The following is a 27335-nucleotide window of genomic DNA, read 5'->3' as shown; positions in this document are numbered from 1 at the left end:
TTAGGGCTGTACTTAACTTGCTCCATAAAATAAATGAGGAAGCCTTTCATATTTTTCTGTTGCTTTTTAAAAATTTGAAATAATAAATACCATCTTTTTTTAGTGAGCTTAGTTTGTGTGAGGCACAATGATTGGAACCCAGATCTGCACAGCTCCGAAGTCTTTGCTCATCCTGTTTGTCACTGCAGTATCAAAGGAGGAAGGCCAGCCTCGGAACCCTGTGTCTCTGTGGTCAGGAGCGCCTCAGGGGGCTGGACTTTTCACTCATCTTGTCCTTTTCTTAATTAAAAATTTCATTTTGAAATAATTTCAGTTACATAAACAGTAGAAAAATGATACAAAAGATTCACATATACTCTTCACCCAGATTCACCAATGGTTAATATCTTGCTACATTCGTTTTATCATTCCATCTTTATTCACATATTTTTCTGAGTTATTTGAAAGTCAGCCACATTATAATATCCCTTTACAATTATATACAGTATATAATATAAACATTTTAGTGTATATTTCCTTAAGAAAACAAACTAAACAAATAAAAAACAAAGTATAGATGTCACAATCAGGATATTAACTTTGATATAAACTGTTATCTAATCTGTTTATTCAGATTTTACTAATTGTCCCAGTCGTGCCCGTTGTAGCAAAAGAAAAACATTTTCCTTAAGTTCAGGATTTAATCTGGGATCAAACATTGTATTTAGTTGTCATGTCTTTTAATCTCTTTTAATCTGGAACAGCTCCTTAATCTTACCTTGTCTTTCATGACCTTGACATTTTTAGTGTACAGGCCATTTCTGCTTTATAGGATGTTCCTTAATTTGAGTGATTTTGATGTTCCCTGTGCTTAGATTTAGGGTATGTGTTTTTGACTGGGATACTGCAATGATGTGTCTTTCTAGGTGCATCATAACAAGAGGTCCTGATGCCTACTTGTCCCATCACTGATAACCAACCTAAATCATCTAGTTAACTGGTATCTGCCAGGCTTCTCCACTGTGAAGTTACTATTTTTCACTTTGTAATTAGTAAGTATTTTGTAGGGTGATACTTTGTATATAAATCCTCTTCCTTATCAAACTTTCATTTACTAATGCTAGTGTCCATCCTTTTGAAGCAACAAACTGAGACGTACAAAGTGAATAGACTCTACCCCTTGGAGCTAAAATGACGCCAAGAGAAAGTGAACCATTCAGTCCGTTTAGGCAGATAAGCCATATTTTTTTTTTTTTTAACTTACTACCTGTGGTCTTTGGGTTTTGTCTTTGCAAAGGTTAATTGAAATCTAGTCATACTCTTGAGAATAGTGATTGGCTGTAGCTTGTAACCTTTGGGCTCCTATTTTGGTCACCTAGGGCTCAAGATGGGTCCACCCAGTTTATTCTGGTCATAAGTGCCCCTTGAGGCTTTGGCCGATGGCTCTGTTCTATCTTTGGCTCTTTGATCCTTTGTCTTTGCCTCTAAGATGCTGTCAGTTGGAGTCCCAATAAACTGCCTCTGTGCTGAATCACCTATAAACAAGCATTGCTTCTGGCTACAGACTCATCTTATCAGACAACTCTCTACTGAGCCCAGTTACACAGCCTATGCTATCTATGCTAAGGCTGCAGTTGTATGAGTCACACAAGTAGTTTTTAGTATGTCAGAGAGTCCAGAACTGTGTGTCATATGAAGAAATATTAAAAACACCCAGTGGTATACTTGGGCACACTTTAGCTATTGCAGGTTCTGTTCCAGACCACTGCAATAAAGCAAATATCACAGTAAAAGGAGTCACACAAATTTTTTGATTTCCCAGTGCATATAAAACTTATGTTTACATTATACTATAGTCTACTAAGTGTTTTAAGACTACTAAGTGTTAAGTCTAAAAAATGTACATACCTGAATTTAAACATATTTTATTGCTAAATAGGCCAACAATCATCTGAGCCTTCGGTGAGTCATAATCTTTTTGCGGTGGAGGGTCTCGCCTTGATGTTGATAACTGCTGACTGACCAGGGTGGTGGTTGTTGAACGTTGGGGTGACTGTGACAGTTTCTTAAAATAAGACAACAATGAAGTTTTCCACATCCATTAACTCTTCCTTTCATGAAGAAGAGGAAGAGTTGTCTGGAGTATTTGATGCTGTTTGATAGCATTTTACCCACAGTAGCTTCTTTAAAATTGGAGTCATCCCTACGAAACTCTGCTGCTGCTTTATCAGCTAAGTTGATGTAATTCTAAATCCTTTGTTGTCATTTCAACAATGTTCACAGCATCTTCACCGGGAGTGGATTCATCTCAAGAAACCACTTTTTTTACCCATCCGTAAGAAGCCACTTCCGTCCGTTCAAGTTTGATCATGAGATTGTGACAATTCAGTCACATCTTCAGGCTCCACTTCTAATTCTAGTTCTCTTGCTATTTTCACCACATCTGTAGTTGTTGTTACTTCCTCTGCTGAAGTCTTGAACCCCCAGAGTCATCCGTGAGAGTTGGAATCAGCTTCTTCCAAACTCCTATTAATGTTGGTATTTTGACTTCTTCTCATGAATCATGAATTTTTTCTCCTTTTTCCTTTTTTCCTCTTTATTCACAAACTGATTGTTAATGCAAAAAAAAAAAAAACTGAGAGAGATTAAGAATGCAACTTGGATCTTCAGTCTTCTCTTTCCAACTCAGTCCTGGAATATTCATAATATTCGAGCCATCAGGTTCTCTCCTTTCTTTTTTGTCTTCAAAGTCCTTTCCAAAAGGAAACATACTGCCTGGCATTCTATATTATTCCTAATTTCCAGGTGGAAAATGAGACAGTGACATCTAAAAACATTGGAGAGTCTGGACACAGTGGCTCATGCCTGTAATTCTAGCACTTTGGGAGGCCAAGGAAGGAGGATTCCTTGAGCCCAGTTGTTCAAGACCAGCCTGGACAACATAGTGAGACTCTGTCTCTACAAAAAATTAAAAAAAAATTAGCTGGATATGGTGTCATACACTTGTAGTTCCAACTATTCAGGAGGCTGAGGTGAGAGGACCAATTGCACCTGGGAGGTCAAGGCTGCAGTGAGCCGTGATCATACCACTGCACTCCAGCCTCAGTGACAGAGTGAGACCCCGTTTCAAAACAACAACAACAACAAACACACAAACACTCATTGCAGACTGTATTTTTAAAAACAAGGCAATAATTCAGGCTTTTCTTGCTTTAATTCTCTCTATATTACCACAATAAAATGTTTAACAAAGTCCAAGAGATTACTGATACACAGTAACAACCTAAGACTTTACATTAATGGAGCTATCAATAATAACCTGATCAGTGAAATAACTAGAAAAGCATCAAATGTAAAGAGTGATTTGCTGTTAGGGTGTCAATTTTGGATCTTTCCTGCTTTCTCTTGTGGGCATTTAGTGCTATAAATTTCCCTCTACACACTGCTTTGAACGTGTCCCAGAGATTCTGGTATGTTGTGTCCTTGTTCTCGTTGGTTTCAAAGAACATCTTTATTTCTGCCTTCATTTCATTATGTACCCAATAGTCATTCAGGAGCAGGTTATTCAGTTTCCATGTAGTTGAGCGGTTTTGAGTGAGTTTCTTAATCCTGAGTTCTAGTTTGATTGCACTGTGGTCTGAGAGACAGTTTGTTATAATTTCTGTTCTTTTACATTTGCTGAGGAGAGCTTTACTTCCAACTATGTGGTCAATTTTGGAATAGGTGTGGTGTGGTGCTGAAAAAAATGTATATTCTGTTGATTTGGGGTGGAGAGTTCTGTAGATGTCTATTAGGTCCACTTTGTGCAGAGCTGAGTTCAATTCCTGGATATCCTTGTTAACTTTCTGTCTCGTTGATCTGTCTAATGTTGACAGTGGGGTGTTAAAATCTCCCATTATTATTGTGTGGGAGTTTAAGTCCCTTTGTAGGTCACTCAGGACTTGCTTTATGAATCTGGGTGCTCCTGTGTTGGGTGCATATATATTTAGGATAGTTAGCTCTTCTTGTTGAATTGATCCCTTTACCATTATGTAATGGCCTTCTTTGTCTCTTTTGATCTTTGTTGGTTTAAAGTCTATTTTATAGAGACTAGGATTGCAACCCCTGCCTTTTTTTGTTTTCCATTTGCTTGATAGATCTTCCTCCATCCCTTTATTTTGAGTCTATGTGTGTCTCTGCACTGAGATGGGTTTCCTGAATACAGCACACTGATGGGTCCTGACTCCTTATCCAGTTTGCCAGTCTGTGTCTTTTAATTGGAGCATTTAGCCCATTTACATTTAAGGTTAATATTGTTATGTGTGAATCTGATCCTGTCATTATGATGTTAGTTGGTTATTTTGCTCGTTAGTTGATGCAGTTTCTTCCTAGCCTCGATAGTCTTTACAATTTGGCATGTTTTTGCAGTGGCTGGTACCGGTTGTTCCTTTCCATGTTTAGTGCTTTTTCAGGAGCTCTTTTAGGGCAGGCCTGGTGGTGACAAAATCACTCAGCGTTTGCTTGTCTGTAAAGTATTTTATTTCTCCTTCACTTATGAACTTAGTTTGGCTGGATATGAAATTCTGGGTTGAAAATTCTTTTCTTTAAGATGTTGAATATCGGCCCCCACTCTCTTCTGGCTTGTAGAGTTTCTGCCGAGAGATCAGCTGTTAGTCTGATGGGCTTCCCTTTGTGGGTAACCCGACCTTTCTCTCTGGCTGCCCTTAACACTTTTTCCTTTATTTCAACTTTGGTGAATCTGACAATTATGTGTCTTGGAGTTGCTCTTCTCGAGGAGTATCTTTGTGGCGTTCTCTGTATTTCCTGAATCTGAATGTTGGCCTGCCTTGCTAGATTGGGGAAGTTCTCCTGGATAATATCTTGCAGAGTGTTTTCCAACTTGGTTCCATTCTCCCCGTCATTTTCAGGTACACCAATCAGATGTAGGTTTGGTCTTTTCACATAGTCCCAAATTTCTTGGAGGGTTTGTTCATTTCTTTTTATTCTTTTTTCTCTAGACTTCCCTTCTCTCTTCATTTCATTCATTTCATCTTCCATCAGCGATACCCTTTCTTCCATTGTGCACATGTACCCTAAAACCTAAAGTATAACAAAAAAAAAAAGTGATTTGCTATTCTATTTATATAGTATTGAAACTGTCATAACATTTACAGACCCAGAAAGTTTGAGGTAATATTGAATAATAATTGATAACTCTGAAATACTGCAACATCATGAAGGATCTTCTAAATGACCAAAAACAGATGAAATTTTGTTTGGTATAATTTCAGTGAAGTTGTTTTTTTTTTTTTTTTTACACAGAACTATATATATTTTTAAATTAGTAATCCACATAAGTTATACACAAAATTAAGTGACTAGATTGTTCAGTAAAACTCTACATTGCTTTCTTATTATGAACGAATGAGCTTATAATTCACTGTCACTTTTAAGAAATTCTAGTCTATAGACATGTTCAAATTGTTTGGTCTTACTAGTTTCATTAGCAAAAACCACCACTTCTTTTGTATTTAATTCTTTTGAATATCATCTTTAAAGAGCCTGACTTGAATTTTGTCAGAATAAATCACACCTTAACCCTCCAGTTTCTAGTCTGTGGGTTCTTCATGAGTTTCAGTTCAGTGTAAGCTAGCACACGGACCTCCCCATGAATTCTCCACAACTTTAACACTTTCCACAAAATGTCATGTCCTTCTCTAGCCTTTTGGTAGAATGTGAAGTTAATAATGGCATGTGATGTTCCTTAGCATAATCTACCAAAAAGTGATGATCTCCTTGAAAGAAAAGCCATGGGCTGCAATCACACATCTGAGTTGACAGACATCCACATCGACTCTACATAAAAAGAAAAGGGGTGGGACATTAGCGGCTCACACCTATAATCCCAGCACTTTGGGAGGCTGAGGCAAGTGGATCGCTTGAGCTCAGGAGTTTGAGACCAGCCTGGACAACATAGCAGGACCCCCGGTCTTTACAAAAAATACAAAAATTATCTGGGTGTGGTGTTGTGCACCTGTAGTCCCAGCTGAGGTGGGAGGATCACTTGAACCCAGGAGGCAAACGTTGCAGTGAGCTGAAATCACACCACTGCACTCCAGCCTGGGCACTAGAATGAGAACCTGTCTTCAAAAAAAAGAGAAAAAAAAAAAGAAAAAAAAAGAAAAGGTTTGTGTCTTCTGGAGTATAAATATCTACTTTTAAGAAATTCAAACAGATCCCAACATAAACGTCTTCAAACTTAATGGGTTTTACATGACTCATCATTTATAGATCCTTGGCACCAAACCTCTGGACATTTTATAACCCAACACACTGCAGTATGGAGGGAACACCATGAAAGGATACTTCTGGTATAAAATATGGGGTTTTTGGTGAAATCCTCTGTAGGAATAATTGTCACTTAGAGGATAACCTGTGAAAAACTTCTCTGGTTTCAGTTTAAAAGATACTTTACTAAATTTCAAGTATCGATGGAAACATCAGTGTCTGTATTCATGATGTACTTGGCATTGGGGCAAAACTCAGTTACCCACCTGAATGCCATAATGGTTCTCAAGGTCATGTTATTATATGTATCCAAAACATCTGGTTGCATTATGTCACCATAAAGAAGGTGTTCACCCTCTAAGCACAGTGCTAACATTTTGTCTTCCCTTTCAGACATAACGTAAGAATCTCTTATCTCCACCAACACTTTTTTTTTTTCATCTCAAGTAACTCCAATGGCCTGTCTGGCTTTCATATTTGAAGGATGGGAGGTTACTGGGATGACAAGAAATGGTTGGTTAGTTGGTTGATTTTGAGACCAGATCTCACTCTGTCGCCCAGGCTGGAGTACAGTGTGGCATGATCATGGCTCACTGCAGCCTTGACCTTCTGGGCTCAAGCGATCCTTCCAGCGAGTAGCTGGGACTAGTGGCGCATGCCACCATGCCTGGCTGTTTAAAAAAACATTTTTTTTTTGGTAGAGATGGAGTCTCCCTCTGTTGCCCAGACTGGTCTTGAACTCCTGAGCTCAAGTGATCCTCCTGCCTTAGCCTCCCAAAGTGTTGGGATTACAGGCATGAGCCATTGCACTGGGTCCAGAAATGGGTTTTGATGAGAGCAGTTTGAATGCTCTCAAAATGCAAAGTGAAGGTATTGTCTGTAAATTGTCTCATACTCCAGAAGCACATCCAGTTTACATGTTCTGTCACATTGTAGTGGGGAAGGCTGAGGTAACACATCACAAGGAAACTCAGGAGCAATAGCAACAGGAGACCCCATGTGAGGGATCCTAGTGACATCCTACTTGGAAGGGCTGTCCAGGGAGCTGGGGCTGTCCAGAGAGCCGGAGCCATCCACAGCAGCTCAGAAGCATGCGAGCTGCAGGTTCTTCCTCTTGATTAATTTCTTGTCAATGAAATACTTTCAGTTTCACCAGTTGAACATTTAGCAGTATGTAGTTTTCAAAAATAATGCCACCAAAAAGAAGAGAATCTCAGATTGGCTTAAAATTCTGCCATAAACTCCATATAAAACACACATCTGTAGAATTTCAGATGAGATTAAAGCACTAGCTAAAATTTTTTGTTGTTTTCTGTGTTCCATGCTTTAAGTAAAACACTCAGGTTTGCTGTGAACACTGTGAAAACAGAAAAAAAAAAAAAGACACAATTTGGTAATACTTCCCTTCGTAGTAGCTTTTCCTAACAAAACAGCCACCTCCTAAACACAGGCACTGGTAACACCCTCACCTTCTATTCCCCCACCACCATGGCAAAAACCCCCAGCCACTCCTGGGGGCAATAGAAGGCAGAGAGTGCACCCTGGGACAAGGCAAGGTGGCCAACATGCAGCTTCAGCCTGGGCTCACCACCACATACCCCAGCATTCTTCTGCATCGCCCACAGCCCCACCAGGCTCCTTCTCCAGCACTCACCTGAGCAGGGAACTGCTAGTCACAGAGGCCCACTGCCTGAGGTTTGGTGGCTCAGCTCCTGCCATGCTCCAGAAAAGCATGAATGGTCTTAGTGATCTCTAAGATGGTGAGTCCTTTCCAGAAGGTTTTAAATTTACTTTGCCCAGATCCATCAGAGGAATCTCTATCTGTGGCAGCTGTTGCCTTATGAAATGTATTTCTTAAATAATAATACTTGAAAGTCAAAATTCTCTGGGCATGGTAGCCCACACCTGTAATTCCAGCACTTTGGGAGGCGAAGGTGGGTGGATCACCTAAGGTCAGGAGTTCGAGACCAGCCTGGCCAACATGGCGAAATGCTGTCTCTAGTAAAAATACAAAAATTAGCTGGGCATGGTGGCAGGTGCCTGTAATCCCAGCTACTGGGGAGGCTGAGGTGGGGAGAATTGCTTGAACCCGGGAGGCCAAGGTCTCAGTGAGCCAAGATCGTGTCACTGCACTCCAGCCTGGGCAACAGAGTGAGACTTTGTCTCGAAAAAAAAAAAAAAAAAAAAAAAAGTCAAAATTACTCCTTGATCCATGAGCTACAGAATGTATGTTGTGTTAGCAGGCATGAAAACGTTAATCTCCTTGTGCATCTCCATCAGAGCTCTTGTATGACTAGGCGCATTGTCAAGGAGCAGTAATATTTTGCAAGGAATTTTTTTTTTCCTGAGTAGTAAGTCTGCAGTGGGCTTAAATTATTCAATTAACCATTCTGTAAACAGATGTGCTGTCATCCAGGCCTTGTTCCATTTGTAGAGCACAGGCAGAATAGATTTAGCATAACTCTTAAGTGCCCTAGGATTTTCAGTCTGGCCAATGAGCATTGGCTTTAACCTAAAGTCGCCAGGTGCATTAGTTCCTAACAAGAGCATCAGCCTGACCTTCGCAGGTTTGAAGCCAGGCACTGACTTCTCCTCTCTAGCTATGGAAGTCTTAGATGGCATCTTCTTCTAATATAAGGCTTTTCATCTCCATTGAGAATCTGTTGTTTAGTGAAGCCACCTTCATCAATGGTCTTATCTAGATCTTATGGATAACTTGCTACAACTACATCAGCATTTGCTGCCTCACCTTGCACTTTAATGTAATAGAGATGACGCCTTGTCTTAAACCTCATGAACCAACCTCTGCTGGCTTCAAACTTCTTCTGGAGCTTTCTTACCTTCCCAGCCTTCATAGAATTGAGGAGAGTTAGTAGTGCCTAGCTCTAGATTAGACTTTGGCTTAAGGGAATGTTTTGGCTGGTTTGTTCTTATATCCAGCACACTAAAACTTTATCCATATCATTCATGTAGCACTTCAAATTTCCTTCAAGAGGCTGGGTGCGGTGGCTCACGCCTGTAATCCCAACACTTTGGGGGGCCGAGGTGGACGGATCACTTGAGGTCAGGAGTTCGAGACCAGCTTAGCCAACTTGGTGAAACCCCATCTCTACTGAAAATACAAAAACAACTAGCCAGGTGTGGTGGTGCGTGCCTGTAATCCCAGCTACTCAGGAGGCTTAGGCAGGAGAATCGCTTGAACCCGGGAAGCAGAGGTTGCAGTGAGCCAAGATCACACCATTGCACTCCAGCCTGGGCAACAGAGTGAAACTCCATCTCAAAAACAAACAAAACAAAACAAAAAAGAAACAAAATCCTAGCTTTTTCCATGCTGATAGTGCTCATGAAAACATGGTGAACATTCCTAAAACCCACTGGACTTTTGTAAGAAGTGTGGCAAGCACCAACCCCACAAAGTGACACAGTAAAGAAGGGCAAGGATTCTCTGTATGCCCAGGGAAAGCGGCGTTATGACAGGAAGCAGAGTGGCTGTAGTGGGCAAACTAAGCCGATTTTCCGGAAAAAGGCTAAAACTACAAAGAAGATTGTGCTAAGGCTTGAATGCGTTGAGCCCAGCTGCAGGTCTAAGAGAATGCTGGCTATTAAAAGAGGCAAGCATTCTGAACTGGGAGGAGACAAGAAGAGAAAGGACTAAGTGATCCAGTTCTAAGTGTTACCTTTTCTTTTATTATGAAGACAATAAAATCTTGAGTTTATATTCACTTAAAAAAAATTCCTTCAAGAACATTTTCTTTGCATTCACAACCTGGCTAACTGTTTGGTACAAGAGGCCTCACTTTCTCGGCCTGTGGTAATTAGACATAGTAGTGTTCTATTTCTTCAGTAGCCACATTCCTGGCAGTAGTAACCATGAAAACATGGCTCTCTGCTATGGTATTACCACACACCTCTGTCATGTGGTTAAGTATAAAGCACTGAATTGTAAATCATTTAGTTTGAAATTCATTCATATGAATAAATAAGTTCAAAGTTATCCTCACAATAACATGACTGTCCTTCAAATTTCGATAAGTTTTCTTGAGTTGCAAAGAATGATGTGGAGGTACAGCTCTTACCCTAAGGGGCTACACACAGTCTACAGGGTCCTCCTACTTGAACTAGAGCCCTTATGTGGGCGCCAGATGTCCATGGGCATATGTCTTATTTTTGAATGTCTTTGGATGTATGTGTTATGGTGGAGACAGTTGAACAATTGTGCTAAAACCTAGCTTTGAATTTAGAGGTATACCACTACCTCGCCTCCCCCTCCCAAAGAAAAATTTGGGGGCAGTAGAAATTGCTCACAAAAGCGGATTCCAACTTGTACCTTAGGAGAGACCCTGTCCCCTCCCTCAGTCTTTTTATTCTTTCTCATTTTTATTAATGAGTTCTTATACTTTTGATTTACTGTTGAATTAAAAGCAATACATTAAAATGGAAAAGGACACCAACCTGACAGTAGTGAACAATGGCAAGAGCTGCTAAGGTCAAAGACAGAAATGTTAAAGCTGGCAGAGGAGTTAAAAGGCTTACAGTCTGGAGCTACCTAATGAGTGAGGGAAGTAGCATTGTACACTCTAGTAGCCTCTGAGGCATCCCAGCATTGAGTGAGAAACAGGTAATAAATGTTTGTGATGATTTCTCCAGTTAACTAGAAAAGGTGGAATTTTATCCAGTATACAGTTTGGAGCATTGAGATGTAAATAGTAGCTTATCTTGACAACTTTTACTGCAACTAATTCACATTAGTTATAAATATTTAGAAACATGAAAGAAAAAATATATAAAACAACTTATATCACCCATAGATTTAATTACTTGTAGCACATTAGTATGGTATTTAGCTCTTCAGCCCTTTTCTGTGTATAAAGATAGTATATAATAAGATATATTTGCATATTATATAAAATACATGTTATATAATATATATATACCAAATTTATGTGTGAGAACATGAAGCCTGCTTTTTTATTTAAAAAAATTTACTTGTGGTAAAAATACACAATAAAAAGTATACCCTCTTAACCATTTTGTAAAGCCTGTTTTTTTTAAACTCAATAATATGTTGTGAACATTTTTCCATATCACTGAGTATAGATGTTTATTTTAAGGCTGCATGGATATACCATAATCTAGTTAGTCAATTTCCTAGTGCTAAATATTTAGGTTTCCAACTTTGGTTATTAACACTGCATAAAGCATCTTTAAATATACATACTTCTACATTTCATCAGAGTCCCAAAATAATTGTTGGATCAATGGATGTCTACTTTCTGAATGCTTCCAATGTGTATTATCAAAGCACACTTCTGTTTCACTATATTCATGCCAATATTTGATGTTATAATTCTTTTAAATTAATGTTTATGTAATTTAGTCTTTAATACTAAAAATGCAAACAGCAGTAGAAACTAAAGTCAATGAGAAAATGCATTTTAGGGAATATGATGCATAAAGTTATTCAGGCAAACCACTAGCAAACCACTGGTTCTATAAGAGAAGAACTTAACACAGTAATTGTTCAGTACACAGGCATGATGAGCCTTAAGACGCTCACTTATTCATGGAGTGTACAAAATTCATATGTCTTCATGAATGTGAAGAAATGCCTCATGATTTGAAGAAGAGATGTTAAATGAGTCCAATTATCATAATCCAAATCTCAGGGTAGAACTGTGAATCTCAGGGTAGAACTTCACTGAATTTTGTGTAACATTTTTGACGTTGAAACTTTTTTTCAGCTGCCACTAACTTTGTGCGTTTTGTTTTATTTGCCACAGAGAAGTTTCACATTTTAATGAGGAAGAAATGAATCAAATTTTTGGTTACTCTTTTCATGTTATGTTTATAGAAAACCATCTCCACCTCCGAAGTTATAGTATAGTTGTAATTTTCTTTTAGTAGTTTTACGGTTTTATTTTTGGCACTTAAATCAGAAGTTGCAAACATTTTTATTGAATAGGCCGCTGTTGTGGGGGGCTGTCCTGTGCATTATTAGGATGTTGGTATCCCTTGACCTCTGCCCACTTGATGCCAGCAACACTCCTTGTCTCCCCAGTTGTGACATCCAAAAATGTCTCCAGATATTGCCAGTTGCCCTCTTTGGGCCAAAACTACTCTCTCTTGAGAAGCAGTGGTATGATAAACCTTAAAGTGAGTTGAGGCAATACCCAATAAGAAACACTGGCAGGACAAGAGACCAGTCATTGGCCGAGTGGAATACTCAGGTAGACTATTTCTTGAAAATTGTATTCTAGTCTAGAGATTGGAGAAACTGGGAATTTGGAGCGGTCTTCCTTTTGTTGCAGTTTCGGATTCCAAACTGCAACGAAAGATCTTGTTTCTTCTGCTTCACTTCCTTATTTGCTCTTATTGACCTCTCTGTGCACTAGGAGAACCAGGAGAGGGTAACTGGAAGTTATTAATAAAAATGTTAAGAAAATTGTCAGCAGATGCCTTGGTGACATCTTGTTCCAACTTTCCAATTTAAGCTCCATTAAACTGGCTGTGGTCTTTGTGGTTTGAAATATAGAACAGGCCGGACGCAGTGGCTCACGCCTGTAATCCCAGCACTTTGGGAGGCCAAGGCGGGCAGATCACAAGGTCAGGAGTTTGAGACCAGCCTGACCAAAATGGTGAAACCCCATCTCTACTAAAAATACAAAAATTAGCCAGGCGTGGTGGCGGGTGCCTGTAATCCCAGCTACTCAGGAGGCTGAGGCAGGAGAATCGCCTGAACCTGGGAGGCAGAGGTTGCAGTGAGCCGAGATCGTGCCACTGCACTCCAGCCTGGGAGACAGAGCGAGACACCGTCTCAAAACAAAAAAAAAAAAAAAAGAAAAAAGAAATACAGAACCAACTTTAACCCCGTTGGCTCCAGAATAAAGTGATCTATGAGTCTTTTATGAAGATTTCATCCTGCAACGTAGTCTTATTTCTCTTTCCCTGGTTTACCATGGCTTGTAGGAATGATACTTCCATACCTTGGTGGCATATGGTAAATCTCTTGGGTACGGGCACAGTGGTGTTGATCAGTAGACCTTACTGGTTTTGATTGATCACCAGTTATTTCATGCTCCTGTTGAGCCTGGGTGCTGAACTGGGCTTCATTTTCTTCTTTGCTGTTGTGACCTTTTGAGTTGAGTTCTTTCTCCACTTTGTGCCTAAATCTCCATATTTCTAAAAGTCATAGAGAGCGACTGTGGTGATATTTATAATGTTAATTCCTTAACTGTAGATATTCTAACTACAGTTTAAATAAATGCTCCGTACAATATGCACATAGAAAATGGATTTGCCTTTTCCAATCTTACCAGTCTTTCAGAATTCATCTGAAATCTGTTCCCCAAAAACTTTCCCTACCAATCCAGCTAACATTCATCTTTCCATAGTAGGTGCTCAATGTAGGCTTATATTTTTTCTCAATGTCTCATGTCTTATTGCTCCAATAAAATTTGTGCTTTTGGGAGGTGGGAATGGAGATTGGAAGAGACAGTACATTTTGTTGCCATATTAAATCTCTTGTGATTTATTTCATTTGATTTTCCTACTAATTTTAAGATTGTTAGGATATACTTACTCCCATTTTACAACTGTGAAAATGGAACTTTAGAGAAGTTGAGGCTTTTCCAGTTAGTAGATGGTTAAGCCAAAGATAGTATGTATTGATATTGGGATTCCTAACTAGAGAAATTGTGCAAATCTAAAAATGGTTTTTGATTTGCTCCTATATCTGCAATATGCAGAATCTTAGTGTTGCCAGTTAAAGTATTGAGACATCTAAGCCTGCTATATTAAGTAGGCTGTGTACAAGGTTAGTGGGGATGACTTATGCTGAATCACTCCTGCCCTGGCTCTGTCCTCCAGGAAGTTCAGGCACTGCGGAATGGCAGTCTGGGGGTGGGTGTACCGACTGATCAAAACAGTTTCTCTGTATAGCTTTCTTGGAATGTGTACTCTCCTCTGTTCTCAGGCATCTTTGCTAACCAAAGCCCCCAATGTCCTCTGCTTTAATCCTTAGCATTTCTGCTGCTACGGAGAGGGCTTTGTGATAATACCAACGAAAAGTGGGTGGTTTAGGGGCAGGCTCCAGTCGGCCTCTTTTTCACGTTTCTGATATGTACTGAAGTGACTAGGAAATTAATGCGCCTTGTGTAGTGTGTGGAGACTGTAGAGAATGACATGATGTGCTCTGCTGGAGGAAGAGGATGATGGAGTCTTGTTTTTACTGAGCTCATGGAGTGGCAGCGAAGCTCCCAGCTTATCTTCCTGTCTAGCTTCCATTGCTGGTTGTCCCTAGTGAGCAGAGCCATTCAGAGGTTTTTATCCCCTGGCCTGGCAGAGCTAGCTTCTATGAATTTTTTTTAATCAGAACGAGTTGGACCATGTTCTCTTTTTATTATCATGCTTGGCTTTCTTCTGTGGGGATAAAATGGAGCTACCTTAAAACAAAGTAGGAGCTGCTCACTTCCCTGTGCCTGACTCCTACTCCAGGTGCTTTGTTATCTGTACCTGAACGCTCAAGGCAGATCATTCCTGGGGATTGCTCTCTGCTTTCAGGACACTTCCATCAGCTTTTCGGAGCCAATACTCCTTTACTTTCTTTTTTTTTTTTTGAGACGGAGTTTCGCTTTGTTGCCCAGGCTGGAGTGCAATGGCGCGATCTCGGCTCACTGCAACCTCCACCTCCCAGGTTCAAGAGATTCTCCTGTCTCAGCCTCCCAAGTAGCTGGGATTACAGGCATGCGCCACCACGCCCGGCTAATTTTTGTATTTTTAATAGAGACAGGGTTTCATCATATTGGTCAGGCTGGTCTCGAACTCCTGACCCTGATGATCTGCCCGCCTCAGCCTCCCAAAGTGTTGGGATTACAGGCATGAGCCACTGCGCCTGGCCCCAATACTCCTTTACTTTCTTTGAGTTGCAGTGTTGCATCTATTCTGTTCACAGCCCCTAGGACTCCTTTTCCTGCTGATCTTTCTAGGTCTTGACTCTCTGCCTCGTTGCTTGTCTGCTACCTGGCTTCAGAGTCCAATAATTATATTTTCAACTTTGTCCTGTATATGCTCCACTGCTTGGCTGGAACTCTGTTCAGTTTATTTCCTGACTTTGACCCATCTCCACGTAGTGCCACCTTGTTTCCTGGTCTAAGGACTGTGCAACTCCTCTCCAGTCGGCCACATCTCTGACCAAGGGATTCAGTGAAAACTCTGGTATCTCACCTGAACTTTGATCTTTAACCCCAGCTGACACTAGTAATGGCCTTGTGATCAGGCGCTGAAAGAAGACTGACTTCATGTGAACCATGTGAGCATATTGTTTATATATCTGTCAAGATGGATTCCTTCTTTTCTAAAAGGCATCTAAAAAGCAACGGAAGTTCTTTTGAAAATCAGAGGCTGCCTTTTTGGTAGCAGTTCTTTCATTTATTCTGTAGAGGATCCAGATTGAGCTCTTTATAAAATATTCTCCTACATAATGTACTGGGATAGTCCTAACAATAGTAAACCTTGATCCACAGATCACATGTGCCATTGGATAAAAATAAATAATGCAGAGGAACTCAATAAGACCAGCCTGTTTAAAGGAGACATCATGAAAATCTCCATTAAAAAAAAACAACAACAAAAAAAATCATGTAGCTGTGGTAGCAAGTATAAAACAAATGTAAGAACTGAGGAGTAACAAAATGATGCAATTAGCTCAGCACCCACAGATGGTTTCAGATACACTCACATGTCACAGGCATCCAGGACTAGGCCTGCTTTGATCATTTGGAGGGTAGGATTTCTGGATACCTGCATCACCTGCAGCCATCTATTGCTGAAACAAACCGTTATAACAGAGAGGGAGTTCTTAGTTAAGGGAATGGGTTTACTCTTCTTTCTTGCTATAAGGGATGGGGAAACTGATGTCCATGACAAATATTGCAAGTGGAGCATGTCCTATATCAGCAAAAGTTCCCATAACTAGAGTTTTTCTGAAGGTGCAGGTGATGTCGGGTACCCACCTGATGGGCCTTAGGAAAGAAGGGGGTGGAGGAGACAGGGATGAACATTTGTTAGAGCCTCTGTGTTTGGATGTGTGCCAGGTGCTTTATGATGCTGTCTCACATAATCTTCACAATAACCTCTGTGGAACAGGGGATGGTTGCTCATTTTATATGTAGCTCAGGTCACATTACTATGGAGTGTTGGCTGTGGGATTTGAACCCTTATCTAACTCCAAAGTCTTGCTCCTTAGAAATGAGGCAGGTTTGGCTGGGCATGGTAGCTCATGCCTGTAATCCCAGCACTTTGGGGAGGCTGAGGTAGGAGGATCGCTTGAGGCCAGGGGTTCAAGACCAGCCTGGACAACATAGTGAGACCTTGTCTCTACAAAAAATTTAAAAAAAAGAAAAAAGAAATGAGGCCTGGCATGGTGGCTCATGCTTGTAACTCCAACATTTTGGGAGGCCAAGGCAGGAAGATCACTTGAGCCCAGGAGTTCAAGACCAGCCTGAGCAACATAGTAAAACTCTGTCTCTACAAAAAATTTTAAAAATATTAGCTGTGGGCAACTGGGTGCAGTGGCTCACACCTGTAATCCCAGCACTTTGGGAGGCCGAGGCAGGCGGATCACCTGAGGTCAGGAATTCAAGACCAGTCTGGCCAACATGGCGAAACCCAGTCTCTACTAAAAATACAAAAGTTAGCTGGGCATGGTGGCGTGCCCCTGTAATCCCAGCTACTTGGGAGGCTGAGACAGGAGAATCTCTTGAACCTAAGAGGCGGAGGTTGCAGTGAGCTGAGATCCTGCCACTGCACTCCAGCCTGGGCAACAAGAGCAAAACGACATCTCAAAAAAAAAAATTATATATATATATATATATTAGCCGAGCATGGTGGCAAGCCCCTGTAGTCCCAACTATTCGAGAGGCTGAGATGGAAGGATTGTTTGAGCCCAGGAGGTCCAGGCTGCAGCGAGCTGTCATCATGCCACCGTTCTCCAGCCTGGGCAACAGAACAAGACCCTGTCTTTTAAAAAAAAAAAAAAAAGATTTTCTTTTTTTAAAGAAAAGAAATGAGGCAGGTTTGCTTTAGAAAATGAAGGCTGCTGATTTGGGCAGAAAGGCAGGAGATACGGAAGAAGGACCCAGCCTCAAGTCCCTTGTTCCTTGAAGATTACTGCATATGAAAGCATGGTGCATTGGTTCTCACAGCTAGCTGCCTCTTAGGCTCACCTGTGCAGATTTTAACTCCCTCCACCAACCCCACCACCCTAAGGATTTTGAATCTCAGTAGGTTCCAGGTGGGAAACTGGAGAATTATCTTTTTAAAAACTTCCAGGATGATTCTGATGTGCTGTTAGGATTGAGAAACTTGTCTGTGCCTAGAGAACAATGGAATGAATGCGAGCCCGGGAGTGGCCCTAGAGATAATCTTTCCAACTCTTTGTGATATAGGAGAGAAAACTAAGGCCCAGAGATCTCAGAAGCCAGACACTCCTTCATTCAGTAGTTACCCAGCATTGACTTTGTTATTCTAGGTGATTCAGAAAATGCAAAGAAAAACACTTTCCTTGTCTTTGAAGAGTTTTTAGCCTAAGATCACATAGCTGGTTAATGCAGAGCCACAATTGGAACCCAGGTTTCCTGACATCTTTTGTGTTTTTAAGCCTTTTGAATATTGTCATTGCCAGGCCCTCTTTGAAATCCTGAAGCTCTGTAAATGGTTCCTCTTAACACTGTGGTAAGTTGCCTCCAAAGTCCATGGTTCCCTTGTGCCAAAAGTCCCCTGCCTGCCTTTCTGCCTCATTACCAGCCTGGTATTCAACCACCCACTTTGCCTTAGGTTCATAGGCCCACAGCTTTTCAGTTGACTACTTTGTTCTCAGTTCATTTTTAAGCATCTCACCTGGAAAAGGCCTGAAAAAGCTGCATAATGATTATTTTAGAAATGCAGTGCTTGGACAAAACCTGCCCCACTGGTGGTCACCCTGATCTCTTTGCTATTTTTTTTAATGAGTTCATAATCCTCCTGTTCATCTCACAGTGTTCTTGTAGACTGCATATTTTTCAGAGTTTTTCCCAGACCCCTTGGGGCAGTGATGTGCAGAGGGCAGGGAGCACTCCCCACCAATCAGGCAGAGCGTGGTGCCAGAGGGAAGGTGGAGGGAAGAGTTGTTTGCCCAGCACTGTGCTAGGCCCATTTTTGTATATTTTTTTCTTTGGTGCTTTTCAATAGCTTTGGGGGAGAAAGTTTCCACATCTGTAAAATATGGATAATAACTGAGGCTTAGAGAAGTTAAGTAACTTTCTCAAGTTTATGTAAACAAGTTTCATTGCTAGAAATCAAACCCTGGAACCTACTGACTGAAAGGTCATCCTCTTTTCCTAGTACCATATGCCACATCATATGTAAAACTTTTGATCTAGTCCAAACATACTTTCTGGGTAAGTGATTCTTAAATTTGGTTTCTGGTATTTTTCAGTAGGTTTTAGAACTCAAGGCTGCCTTTAATGATGCCGGAGAGATACAGGACTTTGGACAGGACTCTAGAGAGGAGGGTAGCGTTAGGTATTGGAGTCTGAGAATTGCAGTGATGGCAGGCACCAAGCTCCTAGGCCAGCCCATTGGAACCAGGGGCCAACATAACTACTGTCCCAGTCCAGTGTCAGAACTTGGAAAACTCAGTGATCAAGCATAAATGTTAACCAGAGGTCCTTGGGGAGTCAGGAGTGGTGTGGGGACATGGACCTCTAGCTTAAGAATATCTCCGGGCTGGGCACAGTGGCTCACACCTGTAGTCCCAATACTTTGGGAGGCCGGGCCAGGAAGATTGCTTGAAGCCAGGGATTTGAAACCAGCCTGGGCAACAAAGTGAGACCCCATCTCTACAAAAAATAATTTAAAAAAGAATATCTCTCATTATATGTTATGCCAATTGGAGATTATAGATTTCTCCTTTTCATAGACTAGTCTCTTCTTATAATCTTCAATTAAAGTTTGAATTTTTTGTAGTTTTTTTGGATAACACTTATCTGGACCTCAGTTTTTGAATCTACAAAATGATAATTTGGGTTTATTGTGATGAGGAAATGGGAACATGTATATAGATGACTTTTGTTCACTGTAGACTATTCGTATAGATATGAGACAGGTATGAGACCCAGGATCCCTAAAAACAGATTGGTAAGAAAGGCAGTGTAGTTGTTGGGCAAAGGGAACAGTGATTTTTAGAGTGTGGATAGTTCCAGGAGAAGGAGGGAGACTAGAGTGGGGACGCTGCATTGAAAGTGAGGTGGAAGGCTTTAGATTTCTTGGTGAGTAATCGAGGTCTCTGAGTGCCTGGGGTTGAAGGTTGAGGGAGTTCAAAGACTTGATGCTGACCTGGGATCTTACTGAGACCAGCCGCTGCCTGTGTGCATGAGGACACCACCTTGTGCAATCTAGTTCAATGGTGAGTCACCAAGAGCCTGACCTGACACCTAAATGTGATGTAGTGTCCCTTAGAAATCATGTCATGTGATGTAACATTTATGCTTGAGTCCCGTATTAGAACCAGTGCAACTGGGGATTGGCTTGAGTCAAGTTCCCAACTTGAAACAAGTTGGGAAACCAAGGCACCAAGAGAAAAAGTTACCCGTACAAGTCTGGACTATTCAAAACTGAAGCTGAAAGCAACCTTCTGACTCTGACTTTCCTATACTCTTACCCCATTTCTTTTCTTTTATCAAAACATGGCATTACCGAGTTCCCAAGAGCGAATTATAATTAAAGTAACCACAGTGTAAAGCTCATCAACCCAGAGTCTCGGAATGAGGTGGAGAGAAGCTAGTTAGAGAAGAGGTATTATGTAATGACCTAATTATGAGGCCTGCCATCTGCTTAGGAGTCACGCCTGCCTGGTTAGGATTCCCTGATTATGTTTTTTAAGGAAGAGGCTAGATTGTTAAAGGGGGTAGGGAGAGAAGGTAACTATACCAGAATCATTAGGGCCTTTCTTGAAGGAGGCGGGTGGGTTTTGCAGGGAGGCAGATGAAGCAGCCGTGGAGGGCTCCTAAGCAGATGTTCCCCATTAGCTTGGAGAGCAGTGTAGAAGGTTAATTATTCTGTAGAAGAGGTTCCTTATTAGGGAAGGGTGGTCAGGTGAAGCTGGCTGTCAGAACATGGCTGAGACCCCAGGTTTACCTGAAGAGACAACTAAGACATTTTTTTTCCATTCAGGAGAAAGAGTGAGAAATCCGCTTTATTTTTTTAAGTGGACATTTTGTGCTGTGGATGAAGATCCGTAGCTTGAAAAAATATCCAGAAACTTGAAAAAGTGGAACGAAGTCAACTTAGAATACAAACACAAACCACAATGCTCACGGCACCTAATGAGTTGCCTCTAAAGGGACTCAGGGCCAAGAATGAGATGAAAAAATTGTACAAGTATCAAGAAAGTGGCAGGTGAAAAGAGTGAGTCTTTGGACTCACTAAGGGTATAGCTCTAATGCTGAATGGGCTCTTTGGACTGTCAGTCATGAAGCCGAGACCCGGGAGGATGTGGACACACTGCTTGTACTGCTTGTACAGTAGACATACAAGGAGTGACTTTCAAGGAAATTATTAAACTTCCTGAACACTCTTTCAGAGAATCTTTAACAGAAAATCTCTTTGCCTTCAGGTTTCAAAAATGTGCCTATATTAGGGAGATCAGAGTGATTGGAGCATAAAGAGTGAATATCCCCAAGGAAGTAATGCTTCGCTAATTCCTGCCTCTACTTCCCACCTGTCAGGGAGCGTCTTTTAATTTACTTCCGTCCTCTGCTCACCACCACCCTCCAGTATGAAAGCAATGTTGTCTTTTAAAGAATTAGTAATTCAAATCCCTGTATAGAATTTCGGAGGTTGTTTGGTGTATTTCATATCCCTGAAGAATCACCAAAATGTGGCAAATACCAGCTCCAAAGGTGAGAGATGTTTATGTCCCTCACTTTCACTTTATAAATAAGGAAACTGAGGGCCAGTGAAATGTAGTGACTTGCTCAAGGTCATAGCTTGTTATTTGTGGAACTTGGACCACAACTAGGCCTCCTGACTCCTGATGGTTCTTTCTGTTGCCTTTTGGTATCTCTCACGTGGAGTTTTGTTTGAATTGCTGCCAGGAGTTCTGTGGCTGTGGCAGTTACACATGATCACGGTGGGTGTAACTGCACAGTCAACAGATATAACCCTGTAGGGGTAATATGGGGCTCTCACTGGTGTCTTCACTTCCAGCAACAGAGTCCTCAGAGCTCCAGGGAAGAGTTTTGAGATGCTAGACATCAGCATTCTTTCTGTAAGTTTGCAATGACTTTGGAACAGAAAATTTTATTTCCACATCTGAGTCTGTCTCTTCTCTTCCTTTTGACCACCAGTTCTTGTTGGACACCGTTTGCGGAGTGTGGACTAACCTTGTGTCTTTCACTTGATTTTTTTAACGTTCAAACTTTTAGCTTGAGCAGACAGCTGGCAAGAGGTTTCTCTGTAGAATCTTGAATAACCATTTAGAATGTGGGTTATGATGTTCCGCCCTCACCCCCCAGTAGCAGGTCTTTTTAGGGGACAGGAATTTGCAAAGTCATTAGCTTCCTTCCCCAGACCAAAAGAGCCAGCATGGGCGAACTTCCTCACCACCTCTCTCACCCCCAAACCACTGGTAGGGTTTATTTAATTTAGTCTTGTGCGTGTGTGCACGCACACACACATGTGCACACACACGCACACACATGCACACACGGAGGTTTTTCATGTATAGAGATACTCTGATTCTATTCTAAGTGTTCTCAGTATACTGCAGTTTCTACTTCTTATTTCAAAGAGATCTGAAATATTTCCTGATCCTGGGACAGTGGTTCCCCAAACTGGCAGATGATCTGTGTTGTCTGTGAGGCTTTTGTAATAAATAGATCTAGGGCCCCACTCAGGCTTGCTGAATCAGACTCTATCAGCATTTAGCTATTTATTTACTAGGTACTTTATCAGTGATGTAATACATACTTTGTAAATTAGATACTTAATAAGTAGCTTGTGAATTTTACAAAATGCAAAAGCCAAAATTTATCTTTAAAAAAATATTTTTCACACGACACTGATTTATCTTCAAAAATGCACTTTTTTTTTTTTTAAAGACAGGGCACTCTGTCACTCAGGCTGGAATGCAGTGATGCAATCATGGCTCACTGCAGCTTCAACCACCTGGGCTCAAGCAATTCTCCCACCACAGCCTCCTGAGTAGCTAGGACCACAGATGCGCACCACCATGCCTGGCTAAGTTTTTAAAAAATTGTTTTGTAGAGACTGGGTCTCACTGTGTTGCCCAGGCTGGTCTCAAATTCCTGGGCTCAAGTGATCTTCCCACTTCGGCCTCCCAAAGTGCTGGGATTATAGGCATGAACCACCATGCCCAGCCCAAAAAAGATCTATTTTTAACCTAAAGAAAGTGTTTTGTGTCAATTTTCAACCTGTTATCATAAATGTACATTTTTAAATTACTCCCTTTTTTGAAGCCCTGAATTAAAACATTGCTCTGCAATTTAGCAATCTCATTTGACACTCTGCAGGTGGGCCAGTCCATTTTCAAATGGGCCATTTTCAAACATATTTAGAAAATACTTTTCACTAGTCATCCTTATATTATTGCAGAAAAAAATACATTCACTTTACAATGCCACACTGATTGTAGTGCACTGTTTTAAAAAAACAAAACCAGCTGGGCACGGTGGCTCACTCCTGTAATTCCAGCACTTTGGGAGGCTGAGGTGGGTGGATCATGAGGTCAGGAGCCAACGTGGTGAAACCCCGTCTCTACTAAAAATACAAAAATTAGCTGGGTGTGGTGGCATGTGCCTGTAATCCCAGCTACTCAGGAGGCTGAGGCAGGAGAATTGCTTGAACCCAGGAGGTGGAGGTTGCAGTGAGCCGAGATCGTGCCACTGCACTCCAGCCTGGGAGACAGAGTGAGACTCCGTCTTAAAAAATAAATAAATAAATTAATTAATTAAAAAACAAAACCTTTTGTCCTCTCAACAGGCTCTAGATAAATTCATAAGCTACTTATTAAGTATCTAATATATAAAGCATGTGTTACTTACATGTACTTATGTAAAAAAAAAGATCATTTTTATTAATTTGCTTGTAAACTTGCATAGTTTTAAAACTTGTAACAAAATGCAACCCTAAATATGCATTTGACTGTCCTTGGGCTGGTGGTGACCATCATTTTGCACATTAGACTGAATATAGAAAAAGCACACATACTCTGCTTAAAGAATGTAATGCATTAAAGCCTTCATAGAGTTCATGTAATTCAGTCTTCTGGTTTTATAGATAGGAGAGCTGAGATCAAGTGAGAAGAAGTGAGTGGATTCAAATGTATTAACCAAGACGCTCTGTGGGCACATAACAGTTATCTACTTAAATGAGCTGAAATAAAAAGGGATATGTGAAAAAGATAAGTTGGTGGGTGTTTCTAACGGAACCTGGAGCAAAAGTGCTACCGACCCTTGCCAAGGGTCTGAAATTAGGAAGAAAAAGGCCACCAGGAGTGTTTCTCTGTCTCTCATCTCAGCTTTTTTTCTGCAGATAGACTTTCTCTGTTCAGTATTCCTATGGCTCCGTATGGTTTCCGTGCAGCTCCCACTTTTCACTTGCTGTAGTTTAAGTTGTCTGCACATACTTATACCAAATTCCGCTTTTCCAGGAGAGAATCTGAGTTGCCTGGTGTGGATCAGATGTCCATGATGGTCCCATGAAGTCTGGCAAGGATGGGGCAAGGGTATTCTTTAGTACAAACATAATGGGTGGAGGAGAGGGGATGTCCAGAGAAAGGTGGATCATTGAGTTGCACAGACCCCCACCAAAGGTTTCTGTTCTGAGAGTACACTAAGAAATTCTAGTAGTCCAGGAGAAAAATGAGGAGGATCTGAAATAAGCCAGTGGCTGTGAGTATGGGCAGAAGTTAGCAGACTTGAAAGAGATGGAGACAAATCATCAAGATTTGGTCGTTAGCTGGATATTGGGGAGAGGGAGTTTCTGAAGACAGGAAATGGGGTAGACGGTGATCACAGCACTGGGGAACACAGAAAGGGAGGCTTGGGAGGTATGTGTGGAGGGGACATCTGGGGTTTGATTTCAGTTTTAAACATGTTGACTTTGGGGTGCCTGTGAAAATTACAAGTAGAAATGTTTATCAGCTTAATTGAGAAAGTCAAATATATGGGTCTGGACTTCTGGAGATAGTTGTCAATATTATGAATGTAATTAAAGGATGTTTAAATGCCTAATGGGTGAAATCAGCCAGGGCACATTTATAGGGTGAACAGAGATGACTCAGGACTGAATGCTGAGGAAACACTGGCAATTAAGGAACAGGAAGAAGATGAACAACTCTAAAGAAGATCAAGAAGTGGACAGAGATGTAGGGGAAATACTGAGCATGTCATATCCTTTTCTTTGGAAGCCCAAAGGAAAGAGTGGTTTTTAAAATTCTTTATTTTAGGCATGGTCTGGCTCTGTCATCCAGGCTGGAGTGCAGTGGCACAGTCTCAGCTTCTCAGCTCACTTCAACCTCCACCTCCCGGGCTCAAGCAATCCTCCCACCTCAGTCTCCTGAGTAGCTGGGTCTCTAGGCACGCACCACCACACCCAGCTAATTTTTGTATTTTTTGTAGAGATGGGGTCTCTCCATGTTGCCCAGGCTAGTCTCAACCCCTCGGCTCAAGCAATTCTCCCACCTTGGCCTCCCAAAGTACTGGGATTACAGCCGTGAGCCACCAGGCCTGGCTGGAAAGAGTGATTCAAGAATGTCACCAGTGAAAAGTGCTCAGTAGCTGTCACGCAAGGTACCATCTGGAAACCATCCGCTTGATTGAGCCACAGAGAGGTCCTGGGCTTGGACAGGGCAGAATCTACTTCATAAGAGGTTTCTGAATGACTGGGAGGTAGAATGTGGAGAGTGTGAGGGAATAGACAGGTTGAAATGTCTAGTTGTGAAAGAGAGGAAAGGGGTGGTAGCTAGTTGGATCAAGAAAGAAGTAAAGAGGTCAGGAGATCGAGACCATCCTGGCTAACACGGTGAAGCCCCGTCTCTACTAAAAACACAAAAAAATTAGCCAGGCATGGTGGCGGGCGCCTGTAGTCCCAGCTACTCGAGAGGCTGAGGCAGGAGAATGGCGTGAACCCGGGAGGCGGAGCTTGCAGTGAGCCGAGACCATGCCACTGCACTCCAGCCTGGGTGACAGAGTGAGACTCCGTGTCAAAAAAAAAAAAAAAAAAAAAGATGAAGAGATTTTTGTTTCTTTTTATGATCAGAGAGACTTGGAGCTTGTTTAAACACTGGTGGGAGAAAGGCAGTAGAGAGGGAACAATTTCTTCAGGGAGTGAAGTCCCTAAACGGGGAGTGATGGGCTCTAGAGACAGTAGGAGAAGCCAGGCTGGGCTTCAGATACAGGAGACTTAGAAGCAGGGAATGTAAACGTTGAGGGATTTGGGATGTTTTAGGACTTGAGAGTGTTGGTAGATTGGGGTGGTGGAAAGGGAGGAATGGTGGCTCCTCTCAGTGTTCAGAGATTTTTAAATGGCATTTTTGACCCTGAAAATAGCTTCAGATAAAAAAGTGGGTAGCTGTGCTGTATAGATCAGTGGGAGTTGAGGAGGAGGTGGTGCACCTGCAAGCAGGATCTCATTGCATTTGAACTCTAGTCTGAGCCAGGTTGTTGATGTGCTCAGCATTGGACTCTCAGGTTTCCTTAGGATTGAATCACTAATTGCCATGAAGTAGGCTTTGACCACAGTCAGCATCTCTTACTATTCAGCATTCAGATAAAAGCCTAAAGGCATCTTTCTATTCTATATTTCACTGAAAACATTTTCCGCACTCCCATCACGTCTTCTTACTAATGTAACCCTATCGGGATGTGTGCAAGATCTGATTTTGTCTAATGCTAACCATTTTTCACTTCATCTAAAGCCCTGGACTTGTAGTAATTAATTACTGCTTGAAAGCTGAGAGGTGAGGTGGCCGTGTTCCCTTTAACAGCCCGAGGGAGGGAAGGGGGTGGAGAATGCAATGAATTCTTCCTCTTCTCCAACTCTGACCCTTCCTTCCACCTCAGATCACATTGTCTTGGGAGACTGAATTTCTTAGGGTGCCTTAGTGAAGATGAAGGTGAAAGGAATACCCAGGAATGGTGAAAATAAATAGAATTTAAGGATAAGTCCACCATCTCCACCATCCCTGCTCCCTCCCCAACCTACAGCGCTAGCCCCCATGGGAATGTGCTGGCTCTTGGTCTGAGTCCCTCCTGCCTCCCGTGGAGACAGTTGTGGTGAGTGGGGATTAAGAGGAGTCTTGCCCTGGCCTCCTGTTTTGGCACAGTGTAGATTGCACCCTGCTTCCAGCTGTTGAGGCAAGTACAAAGGACAAGAGGTTAGGGCCAGTAAGGAAAGAATGTAACTCAATCTTTGAAGCCGAAATCCCTACCACAGCCTGGTCTGGGAAATGATCTCCACTGTGTACCAGTAGTTCTTGGTGCTCTCCCATATTGCCACTCAGCTCTGCCTGTCATGGCGGGTAGAGGGGAGGTTTCACCTGAATGAGTGTTAGGGCACCATTTCTCCCTCACAGCGGGGGAGTAAATTCTACAGAGTAGGCTAGTTCCTCAGGATGGCACCATGCCCCCTCTTAAGTACGTGGGGTCAGAGATCAGACAGTGGAAAATCAGGTGAATTTCTTGCCTTGTGGTGTCTCATTTTCCTTACTGATAAACTGGGCCTTGAGTCTCTGGTGAGTGATGGGTAACTTGGTGATAAATGCACAGTAGAACATGCTGGAGGATCCTTTTGTAGGTGGGGTTTAAGAAATGAGCCTGCTAGGCACAGGCCAAGAGCACTGGGCAAACAACCAGATTTTGGGCAGAAGACTGGGGTTCTGCTGCTCAGAGTGAACCTGCAGTTGGTTCCCCGTCGGCAAGACTGGTGTAATAATACTTGCCTCACAGGCTTGTCAGGAGGACGCAATTAGGTATTGCATGTGAAAGTGCTTGGCGCAGAGCTGAATCTCAATAGTGCTATTTTTGGATGTG

The 27335-nt window shown here is 41.7% G+C and overlaps 1 protein-coding gene and 2 pseudogenes across 2 annotated transcripts in view; 2 read left to right on the top strand and 1 right to left on the bottom strand.

Moving 5' to 3' along the window:
• AAK1 (AP2 associated kinase 1) overlaps positions 1–27335 on the top strand; it is a 180410-nt gene that overhangs the window by 38976 nt on the left and 114099 nt on the right. The window lies entirely within an intron of this gene.
• On the bottom strand, positions 5700–7334 carry LOC100601590 (annotated as a pseudogene).
• LOC105738596 lies at positions 9598–9916 on the top strand (annotated as a pseudogene).

Source organism: Nomascus leucogenys, chromosome 14 (genome assembly GCF_006542625.1).
Source record: "Nomascus leucogenys isolate Asia chromosome 14, Asia_NLE_v1, whole genome shotgun sequence".
NCBI classification, from domain to species: domain Eukaryota; kingdom Metazoa; phylum Chordata; class Mammalia; order Primates; family Hylobatidae; genus Nomascus; species Nomascus leucogenys.
Note: the sequence above shows the minus strand (reverse complement) of the source record. Positions and strands in the feature narration are given on the sequence as shown.